This window comes from Drosophila biarmipes, unplaced genomic scaffold (genome assembly GCF_025231255.1).
Source record: "Drosophila biarmipes strain raj3 unplaced genomic scaffold, RU_DBia_V1.1 ptg000004l, whole genome shotgun sequence".
NCBI lineage: Eukaryota > Metazoa > Arthropoda > Insecta > Diptera > Drosophilidae > Drosophila > Drosophila biarmipes.
In genome coordinates, this window is record NW_026114526.1 from 3,429,289 (window position 1) to 3,452,357 (window position 23,069).

At 36.1% G+C, this 23,069-nt stretch overlaps 1 protein-coding gene across 2 annotated transcripts in view; it reads right to left on the reverse strand.

The window, feature by feature from the left end:
- Positions 1–23,069, reverse strand: part of LOC108032733 (techylectin-5B) — a 405,968-nt gene that overhangs the window by 368,860 nt on the left and 14,039 nt on the right. Inside the window, exon 1 of one of the 2 annotated variants that reach the window (XM_050889669.1) lies at positions 9,507–9,523. The exons of the other annotated variant lie outside the window; for it this stretch is intronic. The gene's annotated coding sequence lies outside the window, so the exon portion shown is untranslated. Of the gene's footprint in view, positions 1–9,506; positions 9,524–23,069 lie in introns of those variants that run through there. 2 annotated transcript variants of the gene reach the window in all.

Consider the following 23,069-nt stretch of genomic DNA (forward strand, 5'->3'; position numbering starts at 1 on the left):
TTTATTCAATTCACGTTTTTATACTGTTTTATACATTAGGTGTCTTTTGTTTTTTCTTTTCCCAAACAAGTTTATCTAATGGTTCGGTAATGGGTTTCAAGTTTGCTCCAATTGTAAATTTTTCTGATTTTTGACTTCTTTGATATCATTGAATTTTCGCTTCAATGCGAATCTAGCTTTGGTTAACTGAAACAAATTATTCATAGTAGCATATTTTTCAAACCTTTTATGGAAAGAATTTTACATTTTCGAAATTTATGTAGTCACTCCTCAGATACTTAACAAATACGCCATTATTTGTAATATTAAATACGATTTCCCAATGAGAAGATTAGATATTTTTTTCACTATATTTAAAAAGACTATTTTTGTTATATTTTTAAAATATTAAATTGTTGAAAATTATTATCTTATTCCTAAATAAGATTTGTCGTTATTTTTATTATTTATTGATGATGTCATCCTGAAGAGAGGTGTAAATTTCCAGTAGGATGTGTTCCTGAATCTTCCAAGAATCTTACATTTTCATTTAGTTGTCCTTGTTTTTGGATATCAGATAATTTTTATTAATTTAATTGAACTCTTTGATTACAATAATCATCTGGCGGTTGAGCTTTTCGAACTTGATACAGTTGTTACAAATTGTATTTAGTTGTTGCCTTGATGGTTTAGACTTGGCTTTGGACGGTTACTATCTGTATAGTCTTGTACACTACTTGTACAGTATCTGTACAGTATGGTTACTAACTGTTACTAGCTGTTCTAGTCAATTGTTAAGAATGACCAAAGCTCTTGTCCACTAGACGACGTTTGATGAGAAGTAAAAATTAGACTTTGAATTTCAACGCGTGCGGGAACACTTTTTTTACTATACAGAGCTCACACATACACGTACTTATACATTGGTTTTCAGTCGTTAGGATTAAAGCTGCGAGTATACTATTAAAACAGGAAAGAAAAACAATAAACAAAATTTAAAATGATCGAGAAAAAGTTTACTCAGATGAGAGAGAGATGAGAGTATTTTGAAGAAAGAATTTCATATTATAATCAAATATTTAAACCAAAAAAAGAAATTCGAATTACTATCCGAAGCCAAGACTTGTAAGTACTTCCTCACGAAAGTCCTCTAATTTTAAAGGAATTGTTAAAAAAGATTCACCGAATGGACATACAACTGATGTTACCACTTTATTTTCTAATAATTGTATGGCTTAATTTTTGGATGAAATTAAGTACGAAATAAATGGATTTAAGATTAATAGAATGGTCGGTATGACTCCCACCATAAAAAATTGTATATCTTCAAAGCCAAAATCTATTAAATTCTGGAGGGAGCAGTGAAGACGAAATTTCTACGGGACCCCACCTTAACTTTACTGTAACATTAAAAAATTTGTTGGGATTTGCTAAGGATTATAAAGAAGTTTTGGTAAACTAGTGTTGATGCTGACTAAGAATCTTAGCGATGCGTTTGAACAAACCAGAAATGAACAAACTCTTAAACTGGAAATGACGAATATAACCTGGAATATTCCCCGTGTAACTCCGAGTGATTTTGCAAAAATTAAGATGTACGATATTAATTTAAAGTGGTGTAAACCTATGAATCGCATTCCGGATTTGGAATTAATATGTAAACCCAAATTGGGGCCTAACAGCCAAATCATCTTTAATGTGAAGTTGTCGGCTAACAGCAAAAACACGATTTGCCATAATTGGATTGACCATAAATAATTTAACAAACTTGAAAGTTCACTTGAATTCTGGATCATATCCGTATCATATCATATCATATCATATCAGTATGCCCACCTTTAGGAAATCTATAGAAGTTTTTTTACGCCAAAATAATTTAATTTGAAGACCCCTATTATTGTGGTTGATTTTTTATTTAAAAACGAATTATTGAAAACTTGTCCTATTGATGTTAAAATTTAAGTAGAAGTAAGAACAAGTCATGAAAATACCCAAGCTTATTAATGTTTAAGGCCTTCTATTCTAACAGAAAAAGGAATTGTATTTTAAAACAGTTTTCCACAAACTCGAAAATATCTGAGGACAATTACAAACGGATAATTGATTAATTGTAAGGGTGTGGAAAAGAAACGATTTCTAAAAAACTTTTGTTGGAGTCGCCAGCTCATCAATATCAAAGAAATCGGTTGTCCATTATTAAACAGGTTTAAGGGAAACCGTTCCATATTGTCAAAAGCGGGGTTTGTGCTCTAAACAATGCATACAATACTTTGAAATTTTTTAAAAGTAGCACCAAGACAATAAATTAATTTTAAATACTTCATTTTAAAATTGAGAGTAGATATGTAAAGAGGAAAATTGAGGAATCGACCACTTCGAAGGTTTGTTCAAAGAACATCGCAAAATTATTTAATTATTATGTGTCCCCTTCAAAGTAATTAGACATTATACACTTGTGATAACGTTTTTTCCAATCCTCGAAGCATTTTGAAAAAACATATCCTCCTTCGAAGCCGACTTTTTATCGACCTTTCATGGGCCTGGTACAGTGGCCAAGTCTAAGGAATACAGTGGCTGCAGCATTATTAGAGAGCTTCTTTTTGTGTGTGGACAGGGGCCCTATCATGAGGCAAAAGCTAATTTTTTTCTTCCACAAATTCGGGAGTTTCTGGAGCTTTGCTGTTTGCAAGGTAATATTCCTTATTTAGCGTTCTACCTAAAACTGTCAGCATTCGACCGAACTTCGTCGCTCACATCTTCTCGGCCCTCTGAGGACATTTTGTACCACCAATAAACGTTGCTTTTGTCCTAAGAAGCTTCGCCGTATGCAACAGTCAACATTCAAACGTTGTTTTTCACACAAAATTTAATAAACATTCTTTTAAAATAAACGCAAATCGAAGACAAGCTAAAACACGCCCACGCATGACAATAGCTGTCAAAACTGACTGGACATTCAAAATTTCCGAAATTGTCAATATAAGTGAGGGTAATGAGAGCCAACATAACGCCAACATTTTTTTTCAAAAGATCAAAAATCGAACATACGTAGCCCGCAAAAATTAAATATTAGCTATACTTTTTGAACAAATATCGTATAATTGGTCAGCAGTTTCAATGCCTTATAAACACAAAACTATGTTCATGAATCAAAGTGGACATTATCTGAAAATTACGAACTATGGTGAACACTTTAGGTTTTGTAATCCTGAATTGATATGGGAAACATTAATTTCAATATATAATATAATATATAATTTCAAAGTAAATGAATAAATATATTATTATGCTACAAAATAAACTTCTGACTTTGTATTTCGAGTTAAACTTACAGGTATACGTGTGAGTTGTCGCGTGGTGATTTTAACCCTTTTATGAGACGTGATATGTCCAGAGATAGGCAGTCAGTGATCTTCATTGATCAATGAGCGTGCTCTTTGGACTTCTGCGAGACGTAATGTCGTTGGCGTGTGACTGGTCCTGCGTGCGTGCGTTCAGATACTGTACCTTTTCGGGTAGCTCTGACAGATATCTTTATGTTCCTTTTACGGAAAGGAAAGAATCTCTGACAATGTATCCATAAAAAAAATATGGGATCATTAATTTGTGAGATTTATTTATTAAGAAAACATTATTCCCCAACACGATCGGATATGTTCTTCTAAGATAACAACCTTCGGATACTTTGGGTGTGAGACCTTTTTCACAGCACCGTTCCTTTGTAACTATTAATGGCTCATAATGAGAAGGAGGATACATGATAAATTTTGTCACATGGCGGTGTGTGGACGATGGGGGCAAACAAGTATACACTTTGTGGACATGATCGAAACATTTTTCTTCGAAACCCGTTAAAATCAGTAAAGTTTTGAATTCTGCTAATTGTCCCAGAACCCGCATATGCTAATGAGGGGGGCGGGGGCCATTAATATGCAAATTGTCCGAACGGCCACTTCATAGTACTATTATCGACCCGACACTCATATCAGAGGCACAACACTTGGTGGTAAGTAATATCGAAAAATCACTCACTTTAAACTACCACAAATGAAGCGCTGAATGCAATTTTAAACATCCCCAGCTTGGGCATAGCAGGCATGGAATTGGCCAAATGAAGTGAGGGATTCCGGGCAATGAAAAGCCCAATTCTATGGTCATGCTAAAAGTTTTCAGTATGATAAATCGATACAGAAGAAAACGGATTTATGCAAAAGTCTTGAATACAGTCACACACCCTTCGAGGGCCTGATTCGAGATAGAGAGAAACGGGAACAGGATCGACCGGCCACGACGGACGCAATCTGTTTCTATACAGATGGCTCCAAAAGGGAAAGAGTCGTTGGCGGCGTATTCTCCGAATAATAAGGTATAACGAAGTCATCTAGACTCCTGGACAACTGTAGCTCCTAAGAAAAAGGTCTCCCAAAAAGGATTTTATACAAGAAAGGAAGTTAACTTCGGCAAGCCGAAGTTTGTATACCCAGGCAGATATAAGAAATAATCAACTTAAGTAAATAATTTTTTCATAACATTTTCCCACTAAGTCTTAAGCTAAGAAGCTTATATGTCAAAAAGCACCAAAGCTACAATTTGTTACATTTTATTTTCCCACCAATTTTTTTTAATTGGTTCCGACTTATATACTACCTGCAATAGAAAGAAGACTTTTGGGAAAGTTTCAGCCCGATAGCTTCAAAACTGAGAGACTAGTCTCTCGGCGAACTATACGGTCCACATTAGTTGAACAGCAACCAGAGAAATCTCCTTCCGTTTTACACAGCGGCTGATTGAAATTTATACATTTTTCTTATTGCGTTAGCGAAGTATCTAAACTGCACCAAGCGGTATAGTTTCCGCTAGTTTTAATTATTTTTTAACACAATGTTTACTTTGCTGAGCTTATTGTAATTTCATTAAAAAACTTTTCTGCGCTAATTTCTAGCGTTTTGTGGGAATCGGCCAAGCTTTAAAGTGCCCAAACATTGAAAAGGACCAAAAGGACATTTACAAATTATATCGACATCCCTTAAATCTGCTATAGTACTTTAATATGTTCTTGCTTGAGCTGTCTCCTTTATATAACGTCAAGACCAGAACTTTCAGCTTACAGCTGATAGGTTTCCTTCAAACCTTAAGAGGCCACCTTGGTTTAACAATGCGCTTCAAAGACTTAAAAACCTTATGTCAAACACTTATAAAAAGTATAAAAATTCGGGTAAGCCAGCAGATTTTCCGAAATATGTGGTGGTTTAATCGGATGTTAATGTTCTCAACAGTCTCTTTATCTAAATCGATGTCTATTTGAGATTTCAAATGTTCCGAAACCGTTTTACAACTTTGTTAATACCAAGCTTAAGTCATCCTTTGTCGGTACGTCTAAACTCAGTGGGGCATCGAAGGATTCTGAAATTGCTGATTTATTTGCTGACTTTTCCAAACTACTTATAGTTTGACAGCTTGGTCAATTTCTAACTTATCCTTTAAATAAAATTCAAATTACATCTATTAACCTGCTTTTTAAGTTACTTGAATGGTAAGGTCAAATTCAAGATTCAATTCAAAGAATGCTGTTTCAAAAGTGATCTACGTGGCATCTGGAATGCTTTAGGGTAGTGATTAAGGCTTATTTTACTTTGTTTATTAACGATCTTCCCCCTATCATAACACATTATTGTGTACTAATGTATCGGGTTTTCAACTTTCAGTCAGATTGTTTTCAGGGATACGTAAGTACAACCTTTAAAATTGTAACTGCCTTAAGTACAACTTTATGGCTTTACTCCTACCTTTAATAGTTACTCTTCAAAATAAGCTACTCCACCGTATACATATATTAAACAACGATTTAGGTGTTCTTCTGGACCCAAAACTTAAATTTGGGTGCCACATAATAAACAGTGTCAACAAAGCCATGAGTGTACTTGGGTTTACAAAACGTTAGTCAAAGGAATATAATAAATGAAACAAGGACTACATCGGTAATTGGGCCCACATTGACAAAGATAGTGCCGACACATTTTCTATTCATCTTGAGAATGTCTTCCAGGGAAATCCAGTATTATACGAACTACCTATACAAACACTAGTAGAAGACAACGTACACGATCACATTAAATTTGGGCCGAGTCATATAGCCAGAGTCATAGAAAAGCAGCTGCAACCAAACAAATTTTCAAATTGCAATCTAAATTCTAAATTCCTAAGATGATAATTGAGCTTCCACAATATGCACTTTTTACCATATATCAAATTTTTAAAGCAATATTAAGAAGAGTGGAAGAAGCCCATCATTCGGGGGTATTACACAAATCCCTTCCATCCAAATTTCTCGCGAAAAGCAGATCGGTGTCACAGACGACATTTTGTACCGTTTCTAGGTATTTTGACAGAAGTTTTGATAAAATAAACCAACTTACAAATGCTTGCCAATATTACAACTTTATTAGGACTAAACTAAACTATAACTTTAAACTATCTGCATACTACAATTTTTATATTTACTTCGGGCTATATTTAAAAAAGAACAAGAAAGGAAGGTAACTTCGGCAAGTCGAAGTTTGTTATAAAAAATAATCAATAATTTTATTAAATTTAATTCAAATTTCTTCAAAATATAAAAATGTATATTCCCAATATTATAAGATAATAAGTCAAAAAGCCCCAAAGCTATAATTTGTTTCACATTATTTTCCACCAATTATATATATGATATAGTCGTTCGATTTTAATAAAATTTAATTCAAAATTCAGAACTAATTAAAATTTGTATTTTCAAGCTTATAAGGTTAAATGTTAAAAAACACAAAAAGTTAATTTTTATTTCATGTTTTCCTACTTATTTTCCGATCGTTCCTATGGCAGCCACATCATATAGTCGTCCGATTTTGATAAAATTTAATTCGAAATTCAAAACCAAATAAAAAATGTTATTTCCACGCGTAGGCGGTTATAAGTTAAAAAACACCGACGATATTTTTTTCAATATTATTTTACCACTAATTTTCCGATTGTTCCTATGGGAGCTATATGATATAGTCGTCCGATTATTATAAAATTTAGTTCGAAAATCAGAACTAATTTAAAAATAAATTTTAAAATATTTTCCCCGTGGTTCCTATGGGAGCTATAAGATATAGTTGTCCTAACCGGCTGGTTTCGACTTATATACTACCTGCAATAGAAGGAAAACTTTAGGGAAAGTTTCAGCCCGATAGCTTTAAAACTGAGAGACTAGTTTGCGTAGAAACGGACGGACAGACGGACGGAAAAATTAGCTAAAAAACCAGCCTTACAGTAGAATTTCGGTACTTAGTATTGTAGTGAAAAAAAAAAACCATTTCTGGTAAAAAGTTCATGTAAAACAAACTTGTAGTAATTGAAAAAAAATGATAAAAACATGCCGCATCTGCAAAAAGGTGGCAGCACTATCGTGAAAAATATCCTTTTTTGCTGGATAAGAAGTCGGCTATGAAGAAGAGGAAAACATGGAAGTAAAAGTAAACAATTTTTGTTTATTATTAATTTAAACTTATGTTTATAAGTTGGTCATTTTCAAGGGTAAACATAGGTTAACAGTACATGAAGGCTTAAAGTTACAATAATTGTTAAAGTTCCAACAGAAAATAAAGTTTTAAATTATCGTTCGATCCATCTTTTACCGAGAGAAAATCGGAGAGCTATCCAAGGACTCTACGCTGCATCCTAGCCTCTCGAAGTTTCTGTCCTCTCTAGAGCGAGAATTCGTGGAGATGGCAGTTTGGTTCGCTTTCAAAATTCTTGACAATTTTCAAATGTAAATGAACCAATTCAGCAGCCGCAAGCAGCTGTTTTGCTTCTATTTTTTTTTACATTTTTATACCCGGTATTCGTAGAGTTAAAGGGCACAGTAGAGGAAAAGGGAACAGTAGATTCGTCGGAACGCATGTAACAAGTTTTTTGCTAAAATGTTCGAGGGTGGACCGATGAGTAATCGGCCGTCAGCCAATACGAGATCGTGGATTTTTGCCACGCACCTTGGCGTGGATCATCAAAAACCGATGTGCGACCACGATGAAACTTGTTAAAACAATTTTTGGCGCTCGCCATCGAAGGAGAAGAGTCACACTATACAGCATCCAAGCGCTCTTTGATTTGGCTGCGCACAGACCGATATTGCACTTTCTACATTTTTCTAAAATCCGCGGACATTTCCGATTCCACACGCAGTCAAAACAAGACTACGAGTCCGATTCGGCTGAAATTTCGAAAGTCGCCGTCTAATAGAATGTACTCCACGATAATAAATTTGTCTTGGGATAGTGACGCCATCGGGCGGTGAGGTTAAGTACTTATCGGAATGCCCTCGTACTGCCTTAAAATTACCTCTCGATAACCCAAAAAAAAAAAAATGCCACACCCATGTTAGAAAATTTTTTTGCGTAAGATGTATTAAGATGTAATGTAAGATGACCTAAAAAGAAATGTTTGCGCGCCCACTCTAACTCCGACAAACGGTTAAACGCTTAAATTTGTCTGCCGACCACATATTCTGAATTAGCCGGTAGGTGGCGCCCTAATATATCGCTTTGCTGCTTATATATCTCCATTTGTCATGGCCCACCCAGCACTCGACTATACGGTTCTTCCTGGTTTTATTTGATTTTGTACAATATGGACTTTAAAAAAGTATTATTTTTGTAATTTTGCATAAATAAAGTTTAAAACTTATTGAAAAATGGTCGAAATAAGTCAATTATAATTCAATAACTATTCGATATTTAGTGTGCATATCTAGAACTGGTAATTTTTTGGTAATTTTTCCGAAATAGGAAATTTTTCCAATTTGTGTGACAGATGGGTTGGTTTCCAAACCAGGAACCCACTAATCCGTCGCTGATTTCTGTGACACCTCTGATATTGAAATAGCGTGTTGATGGCGGTTTGCAATATCGCTTTACTTCTTATATGTTTTAATTTCTTAATGTCTTAATTTTAATAAAAGATGAACTGCTAACATTATTCATGAATCGATATACATTCGTATATTGAAATTGGAAGAGCTAGAGTAACAGAAAACATGGCGAACCGTATATTCTGAGCAGATTCAAATTTGAATAATGGTTGTCTTTCGGCAGTTACAGTTTTACGAAGAGCAGTTGCTCCTAAAAAATTTGAATGAATCTAGTACACCCTTTTACTCTACGAGTAACGGGTATAAAAAAAAAAATTTTAATTTACCCAGGATACATACTGCAGACCTAAGGAGCTTCTTGCGGCAATAAGTTAAATTACATTTGTAATTTGTCAAGCAAACAAAAATGCCATCTGCCGGAATTCTTAATCTAAAGTACTTTTCGTTCTCTAGATTCGTAGAGCAAACGGGTATACTAGATTTATCGGAAAGTATGTACCAGGTAAAAGAAAGAGTTTCCGACCCCATAAAGTTTATATATTCTGGATCAGGATCACTAGCCGAGTCGATCTAGCTATGTACGTCTGTCCGTATGAACGCTGAGATCTCGAAATCTATAAAAGTAGAACCGTCAGACCTGGCAAGCAGATTCCTGGGGTTCCTGCGCACCGCAAGTGCGCAAGCGAGGTGCCATGCTCACTTTAACGTCCACAATCCGCGAAAATCTGTAAAAAAAATTTAACAGAAATCTATTTGTCTCATTTATACCTATCGATGGACCAAAAAAAATGTGCCACGCCCACTGTAACGACCACTAACTGCCCAAAACTGTGGTGGCTAAAATCTATTTGTCTCATTAAAACGGTCCCACTCTAACGCCCCCACTCTTTTCTCCCTCAAGTTACAGCGTTCTCCTTGCTTTGTTTTAATTAATAATAAATGGTATTTATTAAGATAAATGGTATTTATTAAGATTTGTAATTATTTGTCTCATACCATCTGAGTCGACCCAAATGTTAGCATAAAAGTTCATATCTTAAATTTTACACGTATGACAAAGCTTTTTTGGCACAATCAAGCGTTGGCTCAGAGGGCTAGCGCTTCGTTTTTGATACACAAGCCTGAGGGTTAGTGGTTCGATTCCTCCCCACGACAAATTTATTTTTATTTTTTTTATTGAAATCTGAAATCATTTAAATGCAGCTTTGTTATAACAATTATAAGGACATTTTAGATATTATTCTTAAACACTTAAAGCATACTCTGCCTTGAGGCGTACTTGAACCTGGGACCTTCAGCATAAGAGACGGACACCTTAGCAGCTGGTCTATCGCACAACGTTTTCTGTGGGCGTTAAGTTCAAAAGACATGAAAACCATGTTAGTGCAAGGGAGACAACATGTTTGAAGTAAGCCAAGTCAAATTTCGAATAGGTCTATTTCGCTTCCACTCACGTAATTAACGCCGCCATATGGATCTTTCCTCTCTTTCGAAAAGAGAGAATTCGAGAAAATTACAGTTTTTGGTATGAATTGACATTATTTCATGGTAAAATTGTTATTTGTCGAAAAAACACAAACTTACCATGCGCATATCAAATTTATCTTGATGCATTTTTTTTCTGTGTAGATTAAATAGAAGAACGTAGAAGAGTATACTAGATTCATCGGAAAGTATGTAACATGTAGAAGAAAGCGTTTTCGACCCCATAAAGTATATATATTCTTGAGCAGGATCACTAGCCGAGTCCATGTCCTTCTGCCCGTATGAACGCTGAGATCTTGGAAACTATAAAAGCTAGAACAGCCAAACTTGGCATGCAGATTCCTGGGCTTCCTGCGCAGCGAAGGTTCAGCGAAGTGCTAAATATGAAAAAATTATATCTTTGGTGCTTTTTAACATATAATCTTCTTAGTTTGGAAATAACAATTTTTCATTGGTTCTGAATTTTGAATTTTTTATCATATAGCCATAGAAACGATTTCAAAATTAGTCGGATAATATGAAAAAATTATATCTTTGATGTGTTTTTAACACATATCTTCCTACGCTTGAAAATAACATTTAAATTTTTAAGAATTTCGAATTCAATTTAATAAAAATGGGACTACTCTAAAGTATAGAATTTAAAAAAATAGTAAAAAAAGAATGAAATCATTTTTTCTAAAATCAATTAAGTCAGGAACAATCCTTAACAATTTCACATGGTGTTACTAAAGTTGATTATTTCTTATAACTGCTCGGGTATTTAAGTTCGGCAAGCCGAAGTTTGATTCCTTTCTTGTTTGGCATAAAGTCGAAATTTTTATGTTAAAGGTAATACATCATACCTTTAAAAGCTTAAAGCTTTAAAAGCTTCTCTGAAGCTTTGTATGAGCTTTCAAAAGAATGCAATTAATCAGCCATTTAGGATTAGGAAATTGGCACCAAATTCTTTTGTTTAAGTTTGTGCCTAAAATTAAAAATTATCTGTCCGATCAAACTCAAGTTAATAATGGAAATTGAAGATCAAGGAGTGTAGTATTTACTGTATATTGTAAATTTATGTAGAGTTGTAATGCTGAGATAATGAACGATTGATTACAAAGTTTGAATAAGTTACAACCGAATTCACGCTTAGGCGACTTTAACAACTGTAGCAACTGCGACCGCTTCCGACGACTTCTGACGCTGACTGAATTCTTTCTCCTTTCCCGCTCATTCTCTCGCTGCTTTCTTGGATCGCAGATTTGTCATTCACAATGAGCCAAATGTGAACTCGCTGCCCAGCTCTACCTCACCACCTTACACTCGGTCCTCCTCCTCATCTTCACCTGACCCAGGAGAACCTCCATAGCTTCATGTTGTCGCAGCTGGTGCTTGTAGTATTGGGTCCTTCCACTTCCGCTGCTTTGCGGACGTTGTACCGCCCGTTTCGATTAATCTGTACGACCTCGTATGGTCCCAAGTATGTATATATAATACAGTATAAACGCTCCTCTGTCTGGGTGTACATTTTTGTGCCAAACAGCATCTCAAAGGGTGAAAGCTTATTTGAGCTGTTCATTTGTGAGTTTATAGCCTTTTGCACATATTTAAACAACTTGCTTGGTTCTTCTGCAGAGATTTTGGCGATGACAGCAAGAATCGATCGGTTAACTCGTTCGACTTGGCCATTTCCACGAGCAACTCCAGTAGTTGAGCAGACGTGATCGATTTCGTTGATGTTTAGCCACTCTTCAAATGCGCCTGACGTGATGGTTGCTCCCCGATCGAGGATGACTTCTTCAGACCCTGTCGTTTTGGTGGGGTAAAGCCAATCAAATTTGGCGAAGCCATCCACAAATGCCAATATATATTTGTAATGCTTCGACGTGGCGTCCATCGGACCCAAGTGGTCCACGTGTAGTGTATGCAGCGGAGTGTGTTCTTTGGCTATGCAGTGTAAGAGTCCTTCTTGTTTGCCCAACTTCTTACTGTTAATAATACACTTAATACAGTTGGCGATAAAATTCATTACTCTCCGCTCTAAATGAGGGATCCAAAACTGCTGCTTTACGCAATGAACAGTCTTCTGTACTGCAAAGTGGCCTACTTCGTGTGCCTTTCGAATGTCTTCTTTCTCCGTGGATTTTGGCACAACTACAAGGTCATTTCCTTCGACGGTTTTGTGGAGTAAAATCTCTTTTCATCTGAAAGTTTTGGTACGGACGATATAGTCATCATTTTGCTGTGCTTTCTTTATCCGTGCTGCTACTTCTGCTGCGACGATCCAAACCGACTGTGGATGTCGGCTTAAGTGATCCACGTGCTTCATCTTTTCCCCTGGTCTGTGCACAACATCGCAGGTGAAATCCTTCGTCTTTTCTAGTGATGTCCTTGAACGTTGAACAATCCGTGACAAGTTTAAAATGAATGCCCATGAGATAGTGTCGAAATTTCCTGAGTGCCAAATAAATCGCCTTCGTCTCGAGGATGTAGCTGTATCGTTCGGCCTCTGAAGTGGATGTCTTTCTACTCCAGAAGTAAACCAGTTACTACTGGCCATCAAACATCTGAAGTAAAACTGCCCCAAAACCATCCTTGCAGGCATCCGTGTGTAGCTCAGTGTGTGCTGTTCTGCAGTACATGTGTAGTACTGGTTCGCAGCTTAAAATCTCTTTGAGCTCCTGAAGCGACTGCAACTCTGCACTTCCTATTTTGAACTCCACATCCTTCCCTAGAAGATTTGTCAGCGGTTGGGCAATGTTTGCATAGCCTGGAATAAATTTTCTAAAGAAACCGGTTAGTCCAAGAAATGACTGCACCGCTCGAATATTTTTGGCAGTTTTAAATCTGTTTACAGCTGATGTTTTCTCGTCCCCTGGCCAAATTCGTCCATTTTCTACGGTGTGTCCCAAAAAAATTTATGCGGAGTTGCATAAAGCTACACTTCTTCCATTTGATCTTTAATCCAAAATCCATTGCTGTCTCCAGTATGCGCCTTGTTTTCTCCATGCATTCGTCAGCTGTGAATGCATACACAATAATGTCATCCATGTATAACTGCATAACGTCATTGTTGATCAGGTCTTGGAATATTTGATTGACAAATCTAATAAATGCAGCTGGTGAATTCTTGAAACCAAAAGAAGTTTTATTAAACTCAAAAAGCCCTTCTTATGTAACAAAGGCAGTTAACGGTTTGCTTGACTCGTCCACTGGAACGTGAAAAAAACCGTTCTCCAGATCGAGCGTTGAGAAAAATGTGGCTGCTTGTAACTTTTCCAATACTTCTTCCATCAACGGCACTGGAAAACGATCAGCCAAAACCATGTGGTTCAGTTTTCTATAGTCAATACAGACTCGTAGAGTACCATCCTTCTTCTTGACTACTACTACTCTACTGGCGACGTTTGATGCTGACTTACGTATTATGCCTTGGGCCAACCATTCATCAACTTGCTTTTTGACCGCCTCTGCTTCGTTCACGGACAACCGAGATGGAGACTGATGAAATGGTTTTATTACGCCATCGGGGGAGTGATGCTTAGTTTGACTAGACATTGTTTTGGAATCTCTGGTAGTGTTTGCTAAACTTCGTTAATACATCAAGTTCCTTTGGTCCACACCCTCAAGCCCGTCAGCTTGAAGCCATTGTCGTCGCAGCAAAATGTAAACTTTCTGCTAAAATCGTGTCCTAGTAAAGCACCGCGATCGATCACGACGTTCGGCACAACCAAAAACTTTTGTTGCGTGAACAACTGGTCGGCAAGAACATCAGCTGTGAAAAATCCAAACGGTTTTGTTTTTTCCTGACCCAGACCACTCAATAAAGATATACTTTTGTAAATGTCAATGTTCTTTATTTTTTCAGCAATATTCATTGTTATAAGCGACACGTCCGATCCAGTATCAATTATGCACTCTATATCCTAAGCACTCTAGTGGAGCCAACGTTGAATTATTTATTAAAAAACCGTGGACTAATACTTTGTGAATTTGTGGGGACACTGGGTACCAAAGGTATTTATGCATATATAAGTAAAACGTTTTCTTAAAAAAAATACGAAACTTTGTTTAGCAACTTCAAGTGCAAAGCCCAAGTCAACTTACACCAAATGAAGCTCTAGCTTACATCTTGGAAAATTCATAAACCAAAGAGCAATATGTCAATACTAGGGTTATGAAGTGTCGACCTATGGGTATAGAAGTTACAAAAACTTTTGCTCAAGTTTCACTACAAAACCTTTTCAATCAAACTGCACGATTATTAAAATGCAGTCGGATGTATTCAAGCATTTTTCTGATAGTTCTGAACTCAAATTAATTTGCAGTTATGTTTTTTGTCTTTGACTGGTCAACTGAACAAAGTGCATACAAGCAGTTGGAAATACAAATTGCTGACGTACAGGTTTCAGATCACTCTTTGTTTGTTACTTCTGCTATATACCTTAAAAATGATTGAATAATTTCAACCAAACATCTGGCCAACCAAACATTGCAGGCCGCTAAAAATTCAATTTGTTAAAGAAACTAGTGATCCCATAATTATGGAAAAAAATCAGATAGACTAATCTTAAAACGTTTTCCTTTAAACTGGATGAGGCTTATGATGTGGCAGTAACCTTTAAAATACAAATGACACTCATTGATGGGAAAGTAATAAACCTTCTAACTGGTACTAAATCAACTCAATGTTGTCCAATTTGTGGTGCCACCCCAACAAAAGTATTGGAAGCTTTACATTTTAGGGTGAGTTCTCTACATGTACAATATATCAAATAGAATGGAAATACAAAAATGTCATGTAAAAGGTGATGACAAGATTAAAGTAAGTGCTCGCAAAAAACATATTCAGAAAGAGTTTTGGAATGATATGGGTATTCGAATAAGCATGCCAAAACAGAATGGCAGCGCCAACAGCAATGACGGTAATACAACAAGAAGAGCTTTTAGCAAAATGTGAACAACTCTCACCCATAACCGGCTTTGACGAAACCCTTTTAAATAAGCTTCACGTTATATTAGTAGCAATTTCCTGTAACCACTATATAAACTCTGAAAAGTTTCGAATTTTTTATTAGAAAACGTTTTACTTATACTCGTATATCGAGTGCCCAGCTTAAGGGAGCAAAAGGATAATGAAGATATATTAGCAGAACATCTATATTTTAGGGCGCCACCTACCTGCTATTTCAGTAGATGAAATGTGGGCGGCAGACAGATTTAAGAGTTCAAAACTATAGGCGCTACTGACTTTCCTGGATTGTGGGCGTTAGAGTGGGCATAGCACCCCGCTGAAACAAACTGAAATATTCTAGCGTTCATTCGGACGGACGGACAGACGGACATGGCCAGATCGACTCGGTTAGTGAGCCTGATCATGAATATATATACTTTATGGGGTCGGAAACGCTTCCTTTTCCCTGTTACAAACTTTCTGACGAATATAGTACTCTTCAAGTTACGGGTATAAACATATATTATTTGCCCAAAACTTGCGCCAACTTTTCATATCGGCGTTTGTCGCAATTCACTTAAAAATCTGGTTTTTCCTTAGCTTTTCTGAGTATCGCGGTTAAAAACGGATCGAACAAAAAGCGTTAATTTTCCTTTCGCTCTGTTCTCAAGGTTTTTGTTGGTGTAATTTGTAATTAAATCCTAGTACTCAGATTGGCTAAAAGTTTCACTAGTTGAACAATCTTATTCGTTGTAGTAAGATCGCAGATTTTAAAGTTCATCATAAAGCATTTAACATGGCAAAAAATTGGGGGATTTAAAAAAGACGAATCTGCTGGTGATTAAATAAATAAAAATTAATGGAATGTTCTAAACATTTTTTTTTAAATATTTTTAGGTAGCTTAAGGCTGCCTTCTAGTGTTCTTTACTTCGTGCCTTCTGCAGTAAAATCTCTAATCAAAATACGCCTACATGGGCCTTGAAAGAGTTGGAGCCGGTATGGGAACGGGAACGTGGTTCCCATCGGCATCGTGGCAATGTCTGTAATGTCTTCAGCTGTCCCTTAGGGTCTTACTTCCTCCTCCCTAAAGAAATCACATCTCGGCATTAGCTGCCAAGTAGCTGGTGGTAGATCGTGGAGAGCCCGGCAGCATGTCGATGTAAGGTGAAAAGTACTATTGGTTATGCTCCTTCCCAATAGGTTTCTCTATTGAATTGCCTCCAGAATTTCACTTCTCTTCAGATTCGCCCTGTTGTGGTATTGCTTCGTGTGAGTCAAGTCTCACAACAATAAGCTACATCTTGGCGTCGATTTTAATCTGCACTGACCTCCTCAAGGCATCTTTGCGTGGTTTCTTTTTTTTTCATTTTTAAATTTCCCCTTGAGGGGCGTTCTGCACAAATAAAACCAAAGTTTAAATTAAAGTGGTACATTTCTTTCCAACGGGAGATATTCCTTGATCCGAATGCAATATCGTTAAAGTCACTTCTGGAAGTCAATTAGAAGTGCCTTATCAGATGCTTGAAGAATTTACCAAACAAAAAACTTCTTTTTAAATGTCTTGAGCTCTTGTAGACACGGTTCTTGGAATTCCGAAAACGCTGATTAGTTTTATTTGTGTCCACCTCCGTTGACATAAGAAATGTAATAATAGCCATTTCTGAAAGAAACAGAAAGAAACTATTTTTTCCTCAGTAAAAAAAAAAAAAAAATAGTTTGAAAGCATTCACTGCAATCAAGCTAAGAAGCAATCAAGCTAAGAAGCATCGCTTTCCTATCGCACAGAAGTGTCTCTGAAGTTATTTCGCGAGACTGATACTTTTTGTTTTTGTAAAATTTTATCTATCGTCTGTGTATCGTAAAGAAAATTTTCAGAATTCTCTTACTTTTTCAGAGTTGGGCCACGGCTAACGCGGTAGTTTTTTCTGGTATTACCGTAGCTGAAAAATACCGTACTGAAAAAAAACGACGAATGTGATTACCTTTAATGTGAACAACTCGATAATCACAACGCCCTTCAGTTCTGCAGTCCCGTCGCCGAAACACGTCCGAGCGCAAAATGCTGATTTGTTTTTTTCTGCCTAAAACTGTATGCTGCTGTCGACGTCAGCAGGTAATTTGGAGCAGCGTAGAAGACTTTCGAAGAACACATTTCGTTAAAAAAGAGAGGCAGATTTTCGGATATAACCCTCTTATCTACCTGCCCTCGGTTCTCAGAGAGCAACCTTCGGCCGGTACTATTTTTGGCGTCTCTCCGTTATGCTTAGAAAGAAACCAAAAGAATAAAAAGACCTTTTTCATTCTGTTTGAAAAGGAAAGCAGTGGCTGTTTAAATTGTGCGCTGCGACACATTTGAATTTATTTATAAAAATGATATTTTTTGAAAAAAAATCAAGTCAGGTGTGTGCTTCCTTAAGTTGAAGATGTTGTGCGTAAGTAAACACATTTTAAGCACATGCCCTTATTTTTTTCAGGATATTAAAAACAATGCATCAAAAAAAATTGACTTCCCAATAATAATCCTGTGGGAGTTCAAAAAAATGTCCTGTACATTTTCCCCTCGGAAAAAAACGGACATCCCATACAATTTTCCTAAGGGGCATCCCGGGGAATTCGCCCGTACACCAGGACACGTCCCCTCGGAATCCTGGGAAGATTCCCCTAAGAAACTTATTTTTTGGAAATGAAGGGCGCCTATTGGTGGTATAAGCCCTTTCAATTCTTCCATATGTAAAAGAAAATCCCATTTACACTTCTACGCGTCAGTGGGGCAGCGCAAAAATAACGCACAAAAAATATTTCATTCATTAAACTATTTTGTGAGAGCTATAAAATATTTGTCTTTCATAAAAAATTTATACAAGTAATTTGTGAGTTTAAGTAAATTTTTTATATATTATGTTTTGCAAAGTCGGATAAGTAAATTATTCAACAAATAATAAAAATATTAAAAAAAAACGTACATAATTTCGAGCTCTCTAATATTTTTATGCCCTTGCAGAGGGTATAATAATTTCAGTCAGAAGTTTGGAACGCAGTGAAGGAGACGTTTCCGACCCCATAAAGTATATATATTCTTGATCAGCGTCACGAGACGAGCTATGTCCGTCTGTCCGTCTATTTCTACGCAAGCTGGTCTCTCAGTTTTAAAGCTATCGGGCTAAAACTCTTTCAAAAGTTTTTCTATTGCATAGCTCCCAAAGGAACTATTGGGGAAAAAATTAAAAGAAAATCAAAAGATGTAGGCAACTTTCTGGTTTTACACGTTGGATAATATTGGTTTTTGGGGAGAGTTACATTAAAAAAAAAAATCGTCCTTCACCTTACCCTACGAAATTTGAAAGTGCAAAAAAACAGTAGTTCATGCCAAGAGCTGTAGAACTTAGGTCCGCTGGAATTTTGAATCGTTCGTTTACAGAAATATTGTACATATATATAAGCAACTTTCTACTTTTACATTTTTGAATTGATTGATTTTTGGGAAAGTTAAATTAAAAAACGAATCGTTCGACACATTACCCCCTACCTAATACAGCGTTCGTTTCTATTCTTCATAGAAGTGCAATATTCATTTTATTTGCTGTTTGCAATTGTTAGTTTGTATTCAAGCCAGTGTGACCGTAAATTTAAACGCTGACAGTCACATAAATCATTAATGGAGCCTCATCAGATAATTAAATCAGATAGTTAAATTTTGTACGTAATTGTAAAATAAAAAAATATCTCAATAAACTAAACGGTGGTATACTAAAATGTTTAAAACTGAATTTTAATGCCTGTTACTTCTAGAGTAAAAGACTTTATTGTTCACGGGGAAAAGTATATAACAGGTAGAATAAAGCATCTCCGACTCCATAAAGTATATACTGGCAACGCTAGACTGTGGAAGCGTAGGAGGTTATCTGTCAAAAACCACAAACGATATATGTAATAAAAAATAAAATTTTTTTATTTTGAGCGTTTAGTGCGTTGCAAACTTCTGACTAAAATCATAATACCCTCTGCAGGGTTAAATAGTTCAACAAAACTTTGGGCCATAGTTTTTAAACGGTGCTATTAAGTAAAATCGTGTTTAAAAGGCGTATATAGTATTTTAAAAAACCTTTCTACCGACTTACAGCCCAAGCCTGTAGGTCTAGAAGTTCACAAGTTTCGGGTGTAGAAAATTTACTTATTTATAGCTGTTAGAACTAATGTTTCTTATATTAAGATGCTTAATATGTTTAGAAACAAAAATCAGGACTCTAAAATAACGTTTTGGCAGACACTGACAAACTGACAAACAAAATAAAATTTTCATTTTGAGAAGATCCCCAAAATCTTTTTTTGCTTATTACTTATGAACGTATGCGTAACTTAGTGCCTACTACAAGCGACAAGCAACTAGGTGAAAAACGGCGGGTATCTGTCCCCACCGACCCCAACAATCAAATTTTCAAAATGTTAACTTTTTTCACACTTTTATCGCTTTTTTTAACAAACCAATACATTTTCTGAAGCCTTGGTATGCAACTCTTTTAGTTTTTTTTTAGTGGAGTACAGATTTGTGGGCTTTCTTCGCAGCGCAAGTTTGATTCAGCAGGTCATGCCCACTTTATTGTGTATGGTCAGGTGATAAACAATGTGTATTTTTATTGTTATTTCCCCAAGAAGTCAATATTTTTCAAAAGTGTGAAAGCAGAAAGTTGCTAACATCTACTAAGAATATTTCCTTAAAAGAACGTACAGCTTTTGGCGTGAATCACTCTATTTTGCACTTTTAAAACTCGTAGGGAAGGGGACGAACGATTTGTTTTTTATTGTAACTTCCCAAAAATCTATATTTTTCCATACATCTTCTAAGTATATTTCTGTAAAAGTACGATTCGAAGTTCCAAAAAAGCTAAATCCCACAGCTTTTGATGTGAACTTTTTATACCCTTGCAGAGGGTATAAAAATTTCAGTAAAAAGTTTGCAACGCAGTGAAGGAGACGGTTCCGGTATATATATTCTTGATCAGCGTCACTAGATGAGTCGATCTAGCTATGTCCACCTGTCCGTCCGTCTGTCCGTCCGTTTCTACGCAAACAAGTCTCTTAGTTTTGAAGCTATCGGGCTGAAACTTTCCCAAAAGTCTTCTTTCTATTGCAGGTAGTATATAAGTCGGAACCAGCCGGATCGGAAAACTATCTTATAGCTCCCATAGGAACTATCGGGAAAAAATTAAAAAAAATTATATCTGTGTGTTTTTAACATATAACCTTCTACGCTTGGAAATAACATTTTTAAGTCAAAATCGGAAGACTATATCATATAGCTGTCATAAGAACGATCGGAAAATTGGTGGGAAAATAATATATAACAAATTGCAGCTTTGGTGTACTCAGCTTGGAAATAACATTTTTTAATTAATTCTGAATTTCAAATTAAATTTTATCAAAATCGGACGACTATATCACATAGCTGTAATAGGAACAATCAGAAAATTAGTGGGAAAATAATGTTAAAAAATTATTTACTTAAGTTGTTTATTTCTATAACTGCAAGGGTATACAAACTTCGGCTTGCCGAAGTTAACTTGCTTTCTTGTTTTAATTTGTATTTGGAACTAACGACATACATACCTAAAAAAATGTTCAAAATCGGACGACTATGTCATATAGCTGTTATAGGAACGATCCGAAAATTGGTGGGAAAATAATATGAAACATATTAAAGCTTTAGTGCTTTTTGACATATTATCTTATAATATTGGGAACATAATTTTTTTGATTATTTCTTATAACTTCAAGGGTATACAAACTTCGGCCTGCCGAACTTAATTTCCTTTCTTGTTTTCCTGTAAATTTTATATTGTGTGAAAAATCAAAACTGTGTATTTATTAGTGTTATTTAAAACAAAATCAAAAAGACAACTAAATGAAAAATTCTGGCCTAACTTGAGAGAAGCGTCACATTCAAAAGTAGCTTGTGAAAATAATTTATTCTTTCATTAGGGTGAACTTAAATTTTAATCGGGATCTGAAATACTATACATGTGAGATTTGCTTCAATCAAGCCAGTGTCCGATACCGACATAGACAAAATCATACGCATGGAATTTTTTTACTTTTTTTATGAATTTTTTGATCTGTTTTCATTGCTAACCATCCATACAAAGAAATATCCTTCAATTCGTGTGACATAAAGCAACCAGTTCAGTAAACCAATTATACATTTTTATACCCGTTACTCGTAAAGTAAAAGGGTATACTAGATTCGTCGGAATGTATGTGACAGGCAGAAGGAAGCGTTTCCGACCCCATAAAGTGTATACTCGTATATTCTTGGTCAGCATCAATAGCCGAGTGGTTTTAGCCATGTCCGTCTGTCCGTATGAACGCTGAGATCTTAAAAACTATAAAAGCTAGCGGAGTGCCACGCCCACAATCCTCGAAAATTTGTGGCGTATACAGTTTTTATGATAGAAACAAAATTTTAACTGAAATGTGTTTTTCTCTTCAATGCCTATCGGGAAGAGTTTGGAAATAATTTGTCCGTGCCCAGTAAGAACCAATCTTTTCTGTTTGAAGGAAAAGCCAACAAGTTCTATTTGCGTTATCATAAAGTGCATGGACAAGTCCATTGGGATAATTTCTGTTCAGCTGTACATCAGCAGTTCAGGAAAAATACAGACGATGGGGATACTGATGAGTTAATCAGGAATACAAAGCCAAAGCCGAATAAAACTTTCGATTGCTTCTACGATAATATATCTGATTTAGTCGATCAGCTAGAACAGCCGTGGATGCCGGACAAGTTGGTTAAAGTCCTCAAGAACAATTTAGGTACTGAAATAAGGCTTGACATCCTTAATCTGAACGTAAAACCGGTTGCGAGAAATTTGTCCGGCGCACGAAGATTTGGCTGATGCTAAGCGTTGCCAAAGTTACATTCGAAACACGCCATTTAAGCGAGACGTTTCAGAGTTTTGCTAAAACCCCAGAAAGTTTTCATGAAACGGAATCTGAAAATGAAGGGGATTTCTCTGCGTGTCCGAAAGATGAATATTTTAATATGGCTGTGAAGCCGCCAATACCTATAAGCCTGGTTGTAGCTAGTGCTCAAAAAACTCAAAACCCGGCACGTCGAGGTCTCTTATCAAACAGAAACCCTCGAGTGCCGTTCGGAGTCAAGCAAGTATGACCGACGAATAGGAGAAGCAGGTATGGCTGTTAATAATTTACCTTATAACGAAATACCTGACACCAGAATTAATTAGCCGTCAACCACGAAGTTCCCGTCGACTAAAAGCTTATTGGTAGAACATAAAGATAAGCAACATTGGTGTCTAGTACATTGATTCACTTTCGGCGGGGCAGAAGAATCCTAGCCCTTTTTTGTCAGTTCAAGTGTTGAATCGCACTGTCTATGGCTTGTTAGTCTCCCGAGCTTTGATTAGTTGTGTTAGTGGGATGTTAGCCGAGCAGATAAAAGCTAGCGGTGATTTTAAAGTCATAATAGGCGGACAGAAGATCGCAGCAGATACTGGGCCATTTGAAAGTCGATATAGTATACGACAGCAAAAATAAAACTATTAAGCCTTAGTAGTACTCTTGCTAAAGCACTCGTTGTATCTGGGCTTTGATTTCTGGAGGCTGTATGATCTGCTTCCTAAAAGTTTAACCATGTTGAACTAGAGTTGTCGCAAAATATCGCTAAGTCGGAGATCGATCAGCATGAATTGTATGAGAGCGATCGGATCAAGCTTGCAAATAAAATAAATTGTTTGCCGTCGTTGTATATTTCAAGCCTGGAT